The sequence below is a fragment of the Asterias rubens genome, chromosome 1 (genome assembly GCF_902459465.1).
Source record: "Asterias rubens chromosome 1, eAstRub1.3, whole genome shotgun sequence".
NCBI classification, from domain to species: Eukaryota; Metazoa; Echinodermata; class Asteroidea; order Forcipulatida; family Asteriidae; genus Asterias; species Asterias rubens.
In genome coordinates this window covers 22,499,303-22,513,911 of record NC_047062.1, presented here as the reverse complement: position 1 = coordinate 22,513,911, position 14,609 = coordinate 22,499,303, and the positions used below count along the sequence as shown (strand labels likewise).

Sequence of the window (14,609 nt, the reverse complement as noted above, 5' to 3'; positions counted from 1 at the left end):
CTTTGTTACTTCAGAGGGAGCCGTTTCTCACAATGTTTTATGCTATCAACAGCTCTCCATTGCTTGTTACCAGTAAACAAAATAAAAACAACACCCAAGTAGTTGCTGCTTGAGGGAATAGACTGATCCATTAGGCACCGCCCATGGCACATGTGTGAGCAAGATTACGTGAGCCTCTCCAATGCCATTCTGCACAACTCTGCTGTGCGCACCAAGCATACGCGCACGCATGTCAGACCTTGTTTTGTCAGACTTTTGGTTGTGCAATGGGTTGTGATTAGTCAATACACAATGGGGTGGAGCTTAATGGATTGGTCTATGGAATACTTTGGAACGCTTGGTGGCAGCCGACTGTCCATTGTTTACGTAGTTCTGAGCATGCGCACACTACCAAGAACAATGGATTTTACCTGGTAAGTCTGCTGCCACCAAGCGTCCCAAAAGTCTCCCATTGATACTGAGAATAGGGGGGGGGGGAGGGCAGGGCTAGTAGTAGAAGTAGTAATCAAGCTACAGCCATCCATGTTGATATGGGACAAGTTTCATAAAGCCTGTAGATACAACAACTTGTGCTAAGCACAGTAAAGTATTGCTTAACAAAAACAGGTTACCAGCCAATATTACATAAGTTTACATTGTTGTGACTGGTGCTCCACTAAATGTTTGCTTAGCAAAGAAATTCTTTGAGTGGTATTTCTGCTTAACAGGTTATGAAATTGGGCCCTGGTTGCGTTGCAGTTGTTTTAAGTTTAATGGTTGGTGATTATCACACTGGAACTTTTCAACAATTTTTAAGCAAGAGCTTGCTTTGTGTCAGATTGTTTCCTGCATCAAGTTTTGTGAGAAATGTACCATCTGAAATAATACAATATACTACAGAGTTTTCCCGCAAGTTTATGTGATAATTTCTCAACGCATATTTCCCACATTCTTAAAAATTGGTTAGGGAAGTTGTTTATGGTATGTTCATGCAAACTAGAGAGGAGGACAGTTTACTATTTCAAATATAAATGATGTGTTGTACCTCTATTCACATAACTGTCAAGTTCCTTCAAATTAATTTGGGGTTTTAGGCAAATTTGTTTAGAGCAGGACTTATAATAATAATATTAGTATTTATAACGCGCCTTTTGCAAAAGGATACATAGCGCCAGGTATTTTTACTGCAACGTGAGTTTGAATTATGAGACCTAATCTTTATCACCATGTAATGGTTTACAAGGTGCTGTGGCATAATATGCTGCCAATCCAGCCAGGAACACTGGGGCGAACTCCTTTTCTTTACGATAAGTGCACTGGGTTCTTTTACATGTGTTTACACAACACATGGGTTAAGTGTCGTGCTTTAAGGACACAAGTGTCACGGCTGGGGATTCGAACCAGTATGAACAGATTATTAACATACTGGCACTCTACCAACTGAGAAATCAAGTCATAATGTCCTCGGTTGCCCTTTAGTCAGTATCTTTGTGAAGGGATACCAGTCAGAAGCCTGAGTAAATTTGTCTATGTTCAACCCAAAGTTATTTTTTAGAATTTTCTAATTTCACTTCCCTTTAGTTAATTAGTTAATAAAAAAAAGTCACATTCCCTTAAGGTGATTCCGCTCCTTAGGTTACATCGAAAATGTAGGCATGACTCTCGGCCGTACTATGAATTCTGACTGGCACCCTCTGAACAAAGATATTGGCCTGTTACGAAACCACGACTTAGGCTCCAGAAAGCTGTGGGTTCGTAAAGAGCCGTGGGTTCATAAAGAGCCATTTATAAATTTGGCTGAGCCCTTTAGGTATTTTCATGAGAAATAAAATCAATGTTTTAAGAAAATACAGAGCCAACTTACTTAGTTGGAGAGCTTGGCCTCAAGTTGAAAGAATATTTTAGTCTTGAACTTAGTCGTGTATAAACTTGTTCCTTGAAGGCATTGAACACATTTGGTAATTGTCGAAGACCAGTATTCTCACTTGAATCCCAACATATGCATAAAATAACAAGCCTGTGAAAATTTTTGACTCAATTAGTTATTGCAGTTGCAAGTAAAAGGATGAAAGAATAAACACCCTTGTTGTACATACAAAATAGTGTGCTTTCAGATAGGAATAAAAGGCTTCTGGCCAGAAGTCTTTTATTTTTTAAGTGAGAAATTACCTCTTTCTCAAAAACTAGCTTTCTTTAGAGGGAAACGTTCCTCACAATGTTTATACTATCAACAGCTCTTCATTGCCCGTTACCAAGTAAAGTTTTATGCTAACATATATTTTGAATAATTACCAACGTGTACAGTGCCTTTAATTTTTGTATTAATTTTTGTATTGTTATTATTATTAGTTGGGGAGGAATATAATTATCAAGAATACAAGGCTCACAAAGTTGCAACTATTTATGGAAATTTTTGTTTTAATTTTTGGCTCAAAGTCGAGAGTAACCTGTCGTAACTTTTGGTGAGAAGTTGTTTGTTGCAAATACACAGCTTACCCTTTGTGATGTTGTTGGCAAATAATTTTGGTAATTTTGCTTCTTAGTTTTAGAACTAATTTGTTGACATCCTCAAGGGACAATGTGCTTATCTCAATTCATGTCAAACATTTTATTGTATATTTTGTTGACATGCTCTGTAAACTATGTAAATACTCTTGAACTTTTAATAAAAAGTACTCTAAGTATTACAATAACTTGTTTTGGGGGTTTTATTTATTGTAGTTTTTTTTTTATGTCACTCTACCTTTTTAAATTTGTATGTAGCGATCTTACTTGTGTTTACAAACACTGACCATCATTTTGTACTGGTGACATCCTTACCACATAGTACATATAAATATGTTGGTTTAATATCTGAGACCTCTCATATTTAATGAACCATTCATAAATAGCCCAGACAGTTTCTCTACTCCTATTGGTGGAGAACGCGTCATGTGGGGGTATTTAAACTGTTGATAATGACCAGCTAGAGCTGTTTATAACCGGCTGATGGCTTCCGAAGTTATTCTCTTTTTTCATCTACAGAAGAAGTGATCCATTCGGAGATTGTCACATCCTCAGTCATAGTGGTTGTCTGTCACACAGAGCAGAAGTGATGTCTCAAGCTGTCATTATTGAAGCCTTGTTTCAAGCGATCTGCGAAATGACAACTCATTCAACTTCATGTTTACAGGTAGAATACAAAATTGTGATATTGACAATACCTAATTGGTGTTCAATTGGCGAAGTGGTATATAATTTCCTACCACTCCTTCAACCTCTATAGGACCCCCTGTTTAAATTGCGCCGGGGGCACAAGTGGATTGGGTTATCACCCTAACTGCGTGGGTTTTCTCTGGAAAAATTTTTTTGGGGTGTTCCTCCCAAATCTAAAACTTAAACTTTACTTCTCATGGTCTTCTCTTCATTAGGTTCTTGGCTGTGATTAATTTTGCTGTTCTATAAGAAACTTATGCCTCACAACCAGAATAAATGAAAAATAAGTGAACCACATTTCTGACATTGTCTTCGCTCACAAAAAGGTGAATTCATGCCTACACCACTCAAACAAAACTGCATGGCTTCCCCCTCGTGATTTTATCAAATTTAAGCCCATTTTGGGCAAAAAAACAAAGGCTTACCTTTATCAAATTTTTATCAATTTTTTGACAAACATGCATGGCTTCCCCCTCACCTGTATCCAATTTGAATCCAAATTTGGTGAACATGCAAGGCAAAAACAAACCAGCTGATGAGCTGATTTCCTCTTTTTCTTTTCAAACCCAGTGCCATAGAAAACTGAAAAACACTGTACAAAAGTCAAGTGTGATTGGCAATCTCCCCCCTTTTTTACAATTAAAAATTTGCATCGATCACAAAAAGGTGAATCTATGCCCCAAATTTCAGCCCATTTAAGACAAAAATGCAAGGCTGGCCCCCTTGTTATTATATCAAACCATCAGCCCATTTTCTACTAAATTCAAAGCCTTGTGATAAATCCAGTATCATCAAAATTTTCAACAAAAATGCTAGGACCTCTTGTGGTGCTATCAATTTTTTTACAAGGCTTAGGCCTACCTCTTGTGATTTTATCAAATTCAGCAAATTTTTAACAAAAATACAAGGCTTACCCCTAACCCTTGTGATTTCTTTTTAATTTCAGCCCACTTTTACCTAGATCCAAGGCTGACTCCTTTTTTTTTGAGGGCCAGTACTGGTATTCTTTATACTGATCTCTTTTGAGTGACAATATTTTCTTTTCTTTTGATACTTTGCTAGGGAAAATAAATGAACTTTGAACCTTATTCTCTTTTTTTTTCTACAGATGAAGTGATCCACTTGGAGGTTGTCAGATCATCAGTCATAGTGTTGTCTGTCCCACAGAGCAGAAGTGATGTCTCAAGCTGTTGTTATTGAAGCCTATAGTGTTCAGCAATCTGCGTTATATCAACTCTTTCAACTTCAAATTAAAGGTACGATATAAAAGCGATATTGATAATACCTAATTGGTGATCTAGTTTGCGTAGTGGTATCTAATATCGTACCAAGCCTTCCAACTATAGGACCCCCATTTTGAATCATGCAGGGGGGCACTGACTTGGGTTATTACTGCGACTGCAGTGGGTTTTCCCTAAAGTGGGTTTTCCCTGCGTGCATCTTCTGGGGGTGTTCCTTCCACATCGAAAACTGAAACTTCATTCCTCATTGTCTTCTCTCCATTCGGTTCTTGGCTAGTACAGTGATTGAGTTCACTTTTCTAAGCCAGAATAATTGAAATGAAATGAATCGCAAGTCAGATATGGTCACCGTCACAAAAAGGTGAATCAATGCCCAAAATGTGAAACTCATGTTTTGGCAAGAGTACAAGGCTTTTAATGTCTTGTGATTGTATATCAAATTTCAACCTTTTTTTTTACTAACATGCAAGGCTTACCCCCTTGTGAATTAAAAAAAATAAAACCCATTTTCAATGAAAATGCGAGGCTCACCCCTTGTGACTTTTATTAAATTCTTAGCTAAATTTCTACAACATGCAAAGCCTTGTGATTTCATCTCAATTTCATCAATTTTTTTAAGAAAATGCTAGGCTAACCAATTTCATCAAATTTCAAACTTTAGCCCATTTTAAACAAGATTGCAAGATCAATTACAGCCCATTTTCAACAAAACCGCAAGGCTAACCCCTCTTGATGTTATCATCAAATTTTAGCCCATTTTGGGCAAACGGACATGGTTTACCTTCATCAAATTGTAGTCCATTTTGGACAAAAATACAAGGCTTAGCCATTGTGATTTTCTCCATTTTCGTCAAATTTGTGACAAACATGCAAGGCTAAAAAAAACCATGTGAATTTATAAATGAAAGTAATCACATTTCTGACATTTTCCCCGCTCACAAAAAGGTGAACCAAGCCCCAAATTTCAGCCCATTTAAAAAAAAAAGGCGAGGATTACTTACCCCTTGTGAATTTATCAAATCTCAGAAAATGCAAGGCTTACCCTCATTTTTAAATCAAATTTTCAGCCCATTTTTTTACACAATGCGAGGCCTTGGTATTATCAAATTTTCAAAAGAAAATGCAAGGCTTACCCCCTTCTGATTTCATCAAATTTCAGCCCATTTTATGACGTAGATGAAAGGCTAATTCCTTGGCTTTTGGAGGCCAGTAACTGGTCAGAAGACTCCTTTTTTCAATGAGAGAGAAATAATTATTGAATTTCAACCAAATGCAGCTCTTCATTGAAATTTCACCGTGGTTTCACCGCAGAGATTTTGAGGGTGTACAAGGCAAAATCACATTTAATTCCCCCCTGAACTCGTAGAAGTAGAAAATTGTTCTTCTCAGTCTCAAAGTAAATGCCCGGCATTATATTAGGGACCATTGCCTGCAAGCTCTGCAGTGTCTTATTTCATCTAGATTTTGCTATCTGTACTGTAAAGATTTATTTGGAGTGATAATGTCTATTTTCTTTTGATACTGTGGGAAAATAAATGAACCTTTAACTTTATTCTCTTTTTTACATCTACAGATGAAGTGATCCAATCAGAGGTGACCAGATCATCAGTCATAATGCCGTCTAGATTGTCAGATCATCAGTCATAGTGGCTGTCTGTCACACAGAACAGAAGTGATGTCTCAAGCTATTGCTACTGAAGCCTCGTTTCCAGCAATCTGCTTTATAACAACTCTTTGAACTTCATGTTGACAGGTACAATATTGATATTGATAATACAAAATTAGTGGTCTAGTTAGCGTAGTTGTATCTAATTTCCACCATAGCCTTCCACCTCTAGGACTCTTGTTTGATTCACGCCGGGGGCACTACATGGATTGGGTTATCACTCCGACTGCGTGTGTTTATCCCTGGATTCATTTACTGGGGTGTTCCTCCCACATCTAAAACTGAAACTTCACTCATTGTCTTCTCTTCATTGAATCCATGCCCCCCGCCCCCCAAAAAAATAAAAAGTTCAAGGCTTGCCCTCTTGTTATATTATCCCAACTCATCAAATTTTCAACCAAAATGCAAGGTTTCCCTCTTGTGATTTTATCAAGTTATAGCCAATTCTAGACAAAACTACAAGACTTACTTTATCAAACTTAAGCCCATTTTGGACAAAATTATTTCATTTATTCATTTATGGTTATTCCTGTACCAACAAAGATATTAAATCATTGTCTTTTTCCTTTTTTTTCATCTTCTACAGACCAAGTAATCCAGACGGAGAGTGTGATATCTTCACAAGGAGTTCCTGCCATCCCCAGCACAGATGTTGCAACCTGTATGGAGTTTGTATTTAGTTGTAGGCCTATATTATAGGGATGGATCATAAAGGTTATGACTGTGTGGTGAATTGCTCATACTTTCTCTTGTGTGGTGAATTGCTTGCACTTTCCCTTGCGTTGGAAATTTCTCGCACTTCTCTTTGTGTGGTAAATTATCAAGTATACTAACTGAAACGTTGTCTAAGGCTTAGTTTGAAGAATGTTTCTTCCCTTTGTGGTGGAGTTACTGGCACTTCCCTTTGTGTCTTGAGTTATTGGCACTTCCCTTGGTGTTGTGAGTTACTGACACTTCCCTTTGTGCCGTGACTCACTGACACTCATTTAGCTCATTCAGTTTACGTATGCTGGTGTATGGAGTTGACAAACTTGGCTGCCATATAGTGGAGCCGGCATGGGAATTTTTCCCCAGAGGGGTTTTTGCCCATCTCATACATCAGCAATAACAGCCATGCAACATCTGATTTTTATGGTTTTGGTTTTCTTAACCATTTAATAATTATAAAACAAAACACAAAATCTTGCTGTGCCTTGATTTCTGGAAAAGCCAAATCTTTTATCAAAATAGAGAGTTGCATGTGTTGAGTAGGAGACACTTTAGTGTCTACATTCTTAGGAGTCAAACAAAACTTGACCTGGTGTTTGCTTTGTAATTAGTCGATTATTTTTGTAGGTTAGTCAACGTTTCAGGGTGTGTGAATGATTTTTTTGCTCACACTTTCCATTGTGTGTTGAATTAATCACACTTTCCATTTTGTGTTGAATTGTTCACACTTCTCCTTGTGGGTCTCTTCACCTGGTGTTATGCTGAGTTGCTCACACTTCCTTAGTGTCGTGAGTTACTAGCACTTTCCATTGTGTCGTAAGTCACCGACACTTCCCTTTGTGTCGTGAGTTACACTTCCCCTTGTGTCGTGAGTTACTGACACTTCCCTTTGTGTCGTGAGTCACTGACACTTCCCTTTGTGTCGTGAGTTACACGTCCCTTTGTGTCGTGAGTTACTGACACATCCCTTTGTGTTGTGAGTTACACTTCCCTTTGTGTCGTGAGTTACTGACACTTCCCTTTGTGTCGTGAGTTACACTTCCCTTTGTATTGTGAGTTACTGACACTTCCCTTTGTGCCATGAGTAACTGGCACTTCCCTTTGTGTCGTGAGTAACTGACACTTCCCTTTGTGTCGTGAGTTACAGGCACTTCCACTTTGTTGTGAGTTACAGACACTTCCCTTTGTGTTGTGAGTTACTGACACTTCCCTTTGTGTCGTTATGCATACCTTCCTTGTATGGTAACAACTTTAGATTTCCCCTGTAGGTATATAAACATTCCCTTCCCCACTCAAAGGTTAATGATTCAGATTCATACATGCCAAATTCACGAAACAAAATCTTCAAGAAACCTTCCCTTGCAGAGAATCAGGGCACTCTGATTGTCTTCTTGGGACACAGTTTTTCCAGTCAGAGAACACTCTGATTGAAACTGTACAAATAAGTGTTAACCAAATTGTTTGCATAACTTTTGGATGAATATAATTGAAACCTTCCTTTGCGGATAATCAGGGCTCTCTGATTGTCTACTTGGGACACAGTTTTACCAGTCAGAGAGCACTCTGATTGAAACTGTCGCGTGGAATTTTACACAAAACTCTTCATTTCTTATTTATTTTGACAGTTGCATTTTTTTAGAATAACAATCATTTCTGAATCATATGTCTTTGTTTTACTTAAACTAAATGCTTGAGCTGCTCCTATACCCACAAATGAGACCACTCAAAAGTGTAAAACTTTTTAAAATAAAAAAATAATGACTTTTCGTGCTAGCGAAGCCATTTACTTTGTTTCATTGGTATCCAGATATAAAAACAAAACTATGGAAATCTCAGTAACATTTTCAAAAAATATCGGGAATAATATACTTCAGAGCTTGAAACACAGCACAATTTGTTCTTCATATTATTTCTTTATTATTCTTTTGGGTTTTTTTTTTTTTTATTGAAATTTCAAGATCTAAAACGTGGACTCATTGTGCAGGAGCAGGTCATTTGATGTTAGGGCCTCATCAAAACCCATGAAAAACTCGCAGAGTTGTGCAAACACCTGTGCCTGTTGGTGGACCCCCTTGGCTGCCTGGAACAAGTGTTGGTCCTGCGGGCCCGGGTGCAATGGAAGGTATGTTCTCCATTTCAACAGTAGTTGATGCACAACTAGTGTTCTCCTTCACTGGTGTAATGCCTTACAAAATATTACGAGCTGGAGCGAGCATTTTTGGAAGCAATTGACTAGGGATTGAGCTGGAAGTTAGTGGTTGGTCCCTAAAACGTCCTGGTCAGCCAGATCTCTCAAGACGTCGGGATGAGGGCCCCTTATAATTTAGCCTTTTGTTAGTCACGTCATTCTTTTGTGTTTGAGTAAACAGGTTTGAACTGGGGATCTATTGAGATCATCAAAGGTGCCAAGAGATGTCTTCGTTTGAGCCAATGGAATCTGGACTCGGTGGATGATGAGGACGTCTATTCAGTTGATGGTGTGAGGGCTGGAGAAACATGTTCTGCTTGGTCATGCCACTTCACATCCAAAATTTCTAGTAAGAAAACCAATTTTATTGCCTTTTGATACCAAAGCTGACATTGGATTCCTATAATTTGTAGTTGTTTTGAATTGGATGTTTTAGAAGAGGTGAAAGGTCAGGTCTATGTCAAGGTTCTTAGAGTCTGTCTGTTCATGGTCAAGGACAAATTACTGCAGGAGATCACAAATTTAGTTTTCAAAGTAGTGCCAAACAGAATGTTTGTCATAAAAGTTCTGCAAAACTACAAGGTTATAGGCTTGCAGATTTATCAAATTTTGCCCTAAAATGCTACAAGGCTATTATGTTTACGTTTTTATCAAATTTGTTTTCTAAAAGGCAACAAGGGTTAGGCTCGCATATTTATCAAACTTTGCTCAAATTTTGCCCGAAATTGCAACAAGGCTATAGGCATGTGTATTTTGCTAACAATTTTGCCCTTAAATGCAACAAGGCTTGCGTTTGCATATTCGTCAAAGTTTGCCCTAACGTTCACAGGCTGCAGGTTTGCGTATTTATCAAATTTTGTCCTAAAATGAAACAAGGCTATAGGCTTGCATATTTGTCAATTTTGCACTTTAATGCAACAAGGCTTCCGCTTGCGTATTTATCAAATGTTGCCCTTAAATGCAACAAAATAAATCAAATACTTTAGTTCTTGATCAATCTTTAGCCGCGTTAAAAAATGTTTGGTCATGGTGGTCAAATTTTTTTTTTTTTTTAAGATGGTAGTTGTTATACTAATCCAATGTCATCTTTGTTATCATTTATTGGCAAACATGTAATGAGAAAACATCACTATTCGCCAGACTTAAACTGTTAAAAACATGTTGACATTTGTGTGAATTCGTGAAGTGTTTTTCTCAGAGCTTTTGGTTGATACATGTGTCTTAAACACTCAGTATTTTTGTTGGTCATCAAAGTTGGTTAAAAACAAGTTCACTTGTAGCCATTTTGTTAGTTGACTACATCTGAACGTCCAAATTGCAGCCCCATGGAAAGCAAGGGGGAAGTTAGTGGCCATTGCAAAATTTGTTTCTCCGACCAGCACATCGTCATCTGGATAGAAGTCGTCATCATCTGTTGAATTAGGATCCCATTGGAACAAGCGTCGACATCTCTTGGCACCACCAGTGCAGCTTGGTTGCAAGACAACAATCGGTGAAATCTTAGGCCCTTGAGAGCATCAGTTCATTTAAGCAAGCAACAACTACCTTCTGCTCAACACTTGCATCTAAAACAAAGCGCAAAATTGCGTCTGGCTCGTTTATGTTTTGTAAGACATTACAACATTGAAGTAGACACTAGGAGTACATCTAATTGAACTTCACTGAACAGAGAACATATCGACCATTGCACTTGGGCCTTTAAATCATCACAAGTTCCAGGTGGCCGAGGGGGTCCACCGACAGGCACAGGTGTTTGCACGACTCTGCTTTTTTTTTTTTTTTTTTTTTTAATAAAAAATTGAACATGACTCTCCTTGTATCTTGCATTTTATTTGCCTCCACCCTCGCCTCCCCCCATTTATATTGAGGGCCCATCTTATCCTGTTGGAACCCTGTAGGGACCAATAGGTATTCCCCACAGGTTGGGGGAGGGTTCCGCCAGGATAAGATGGACCCTCTGGCAGTAATTTTTGCCCACAATACAATTAGGTGTGTATATAAGTCTCTTTTAGCAAGTAATTATGTGCAAGGAAACTATTATAAAATAAATACACACCAGATTTGTTGCATTGTGGAAAAACATGGCTGCCAAGTAGACGAGTCAAATAATGAGACAACCACAGTTTAATAGAATCAGCCTTTATTCTCGTACACATGAAATAGCACACATGTCAAAATTTTGCCTAAAATCTACAATGAAACTAGTCAAAATTTGGCCTTTCAAAATCTAACCTAAAATCTATAGCCTTGTGAAGCTAGTCAAAATTTTGCCTAAAATCTATAAGGCGTATAGCCTTGTGAAACTAGTCAAAATTTGGCCTTTCAAAATCTAACCTAAAATCTACAAGGCTATATATATAGCCTTGTGAAGCTAGTCAAAATTTTGCCTACAATCTATAAGGCCTTATGAAACTAGTCAAAATTTAGTCTAAAATCTATAAGTGAAACTAGTCAAAATTTGGCCTTTCAAAATCTAGCCTAAAATCTACAAGGCTATAATAGCCTTGTGAAACTAGTCAAAATCTAGCCTAAAATCTACAAGGTTATAGCCTTGTGAAACTAGTCAAACTTTGGCCTTTCAAAATCTAGCCTTATGAAACTAGTCAAAAATGTAGCCTAAAATCTACAAGGCCTTGTGAAACTAGTCAAAATTTGGCCTAAAATCTACAAGGCTATATATAGCCTTGTGAAACTAGTCAAAATTTGGCCTTTCAAAATCTAACCTAAAATCTACAAGGCTTATAGCTTTGTGAATTGAAGCTAGTCAAAATTTTTCCTAAAATCTATAAGGTTATAGCCTTGTGAAGAACTAGTCAAAATTTGGCCTTTCAAAATCTAGCCTAAAATCTACAATGCTATAATAGCCTTGTGAAACTAGTCAAAATTTAGCCTAAAATCTACAAGGCTATTATAGCCTTATGAAACTAGTCAAAATTTGGCCTAAAATCTACAAGGTTATAGCCTTGTGAAGAACTAGTAAAACTTTGGCCTTTCAAAATCTAGCCTAAAATCTACAATTCTATAATAGCCTTGTGAAACTAGTCAAAATCTGGCCTAAAATCTAGCCTTATGAAACTAGTCAAAAATTTAGCCTAAAATCTACAAGGCCTTGTGAAACTAGTCAAAATTTGGCCTAAAATCTACAAGGCTATAGCCTTATGAATTTATTCAAAATCTAGCCTAAAATCTACAAGGCTATAATAGCCTTGTGAAACTAGTCAAAATCTAGCCTAAAATCTACGAGGTTATAGCCTTGTGAAACTAGTCAAACTTTGGTCTTCAAAATCTAGCCTTATGAAACTAGTCAAAAATGTAGCCTAAAATCTACAAGGCCTTGTGAAACTAGTCAAAATTTGGCCTAAAATCTACAAGGCTATATATAGCCTTGTGAAACTAGTCAAAATTTGGCCTTTTAAAATCTAACCTATAATCTATAAGGCTTATAGCTTTGTGAAGCTAGTCAAAATTTTGCCTAAAATCTATAAGGTTATGTGAAGAACTAGTCAAAATTTGGCCTTTCAAAATCTAGCCTAAAATCTACAATGCTATAATAGCCTTATGAAACTAGTCAAAATTTAGCCTAAAATCTACAAGGCTATTATAGCCTTATGAAACTAGTCAAAATTTGGCCTAAAATCTACAAGGTTATAGCCTTGTGAAGAACTAGTCAAACTTTGGCCTTTCAAAATCTAGCCTAAAATCTACAATTCTATAATAGCCTTGTGAAACTAGTCAAAATCTGGCCTAAAATCTAGCCTTATGAAACTAGTAAAAAATTTAGCCTAAAATCTACAAGGCCTTATGAATTTATTCAAAATCTAGCCTAAAATCTACAAGGCTTATAGCCTTATGAAACTAGTCAAAATTTGGCCTAAAATCTACAAGTTTTTATAGCCTTGTGAAACTAGTCAAACTTTGGCCTTTCAAAATTTAGCCTAAAATCTACAAGGCTATTATAGCCTTATGAAACTAGTCAAAATCTGGCCTAAAATCTAGCGTTATGAAACTAGTAAAAATTTTGGCGTAAAATCTACAAGGCTATATATAGCCTTATGAAACTAGCCAAAATCTAGCCTAAAATCTACAAGGCTGAACTTGTCACATTTTGCTGGAAAAAGTCTACAAGCCTTATGAACTTGTCGCTCAACAAAAAATCACAAGGATGTAGCCTTGTGAATTGCATAAGGCTATAACCTTGTGAATTTTTCGCTCGACAAAAATTAAGGCTTGTGAACTTTTCGCTCGAAAAAAATTGCCTTGTGAACTTTTCGCTCGAAAAAAATCATAAGGCTATATTTGATAAAAATGCTGGACTTTACCCCTGATATTTTTCAAGTTTCGCCCCAATTCTTTCAAGTAAAAAACAAATAACAACTTCTTAAATTATTGCTTGAAATATTATTGGCTTCTATTCAATAAAGAAAAAGGCTTCAGACAAGCCTACTGCATCATGAAGAGCACAACATCGCACCTTAACAAACAAAAATAGGCAAAAGTTGATAAAAGTGCTGGCCTCACCCCCTATGATTCTTTCAAATTTCGGCCAATAAAAGGATGACGTTCGTACTACGGTCACGCGCATGCACATCGAGCAAGGCATGCTGGTAAAAGATGGCGATATCGATCACCCCTGGGAACGATGTTGGTGCACCCTTTAACTCCTCGCGGCCATTTTGTTTCTGAGCGCGGGCATCGTGTGTTCAAAGGCGATTGCTCGACGTGTGTGTGGAAGAAAAGCAGATTTTCTGTAAAATTTTACACATCAAAGTTTAACAACTTCCACGATGATAACCGCACGGATGTTCATAGAATCTTCTTAATCAGGTAAGTGATTCATGTGTTGATGCAAAAGAGGAAATTTGAGGAGGTTATAAGACAAGATTGTCTCGGGCAATACAATCAAACTATTGTCAGCTAAATGTCAATGATATAACCCAAGACAAATAGAAGAAACATAGATTGTGTTAAAATTGATTAAACCACTGAATTCTCGCTCAATACAAGTGAGGAAAATATTGTTAGGGACGGATATTTGTTGAAACATTGACCCACATCGATTTTGCTGATGAATACTAACACTTTGCACTACACGTTTTGTGTTTCTCCAATTCCTTCAAAGTTCAATGCAAGTGTTTAGAGTAAATTCACAGGGCGCACATATTTTTCTTTACATTGTTTTCTTGTGTGTTGGGAGTTAGATTTGACGACATGAGGTACTGTACATGTCATGTATATGTGGAGACAATTTAAAGGCCCCCCTGAACATGCTGTCCTGAAGTAAAATTTCCTAATGCCTTATACTTTCTATATCCCCTCATTATGTATGAACACTAATTTACATCCATACTCTAAATATAATTTTGTTCTTTTTCAGAGTTCGTGGAATCTGAATGTTTCCCTTTCATCAGAAGTGTATGCTGCCTCTCCCTACATCTCAGCAGTCTTTCCAGCCACAACAGCAGTCACTGAGGTACGAGCCTCAACCGTTCTGTAAGGCAACCAAAATGTATATTTCTATTACTAGCTGTAGGGCCATAATAATTTATACCAACACATTTGCCCAAATTTCTCTCGTACTCCTAAGACCCACATTATTTATGACTTCTTCTTTTTTGTGGGGCCTCCGAAGAAT

At 37.3% G+C, this 14,609-nt stretch overlaps 1 long non-coding RNA gene across 1 annotated transcript; it reads left to right on the top strand.

Moving 5' to 3' along the window:
* Window positions 1–3,009: 3,009 nt before the first annotated feature.
* On the top strand, window positions 3,010–10,748 carry LOC117298163. Its single transcript, XR_004519952.1, has 4 exons — window positions 3,010–3,151; window positions 4,283–4,430; window positions 5,989–6,168; window positions 6,668–10,748. It is a non-coding gene; the product is annotated as an uncharacterized LOC117298163 (long non-coding RNA).
* The last annotated feature ends 3,861 nt before the right edge of the window (window positions 10,749–14,609 follow it).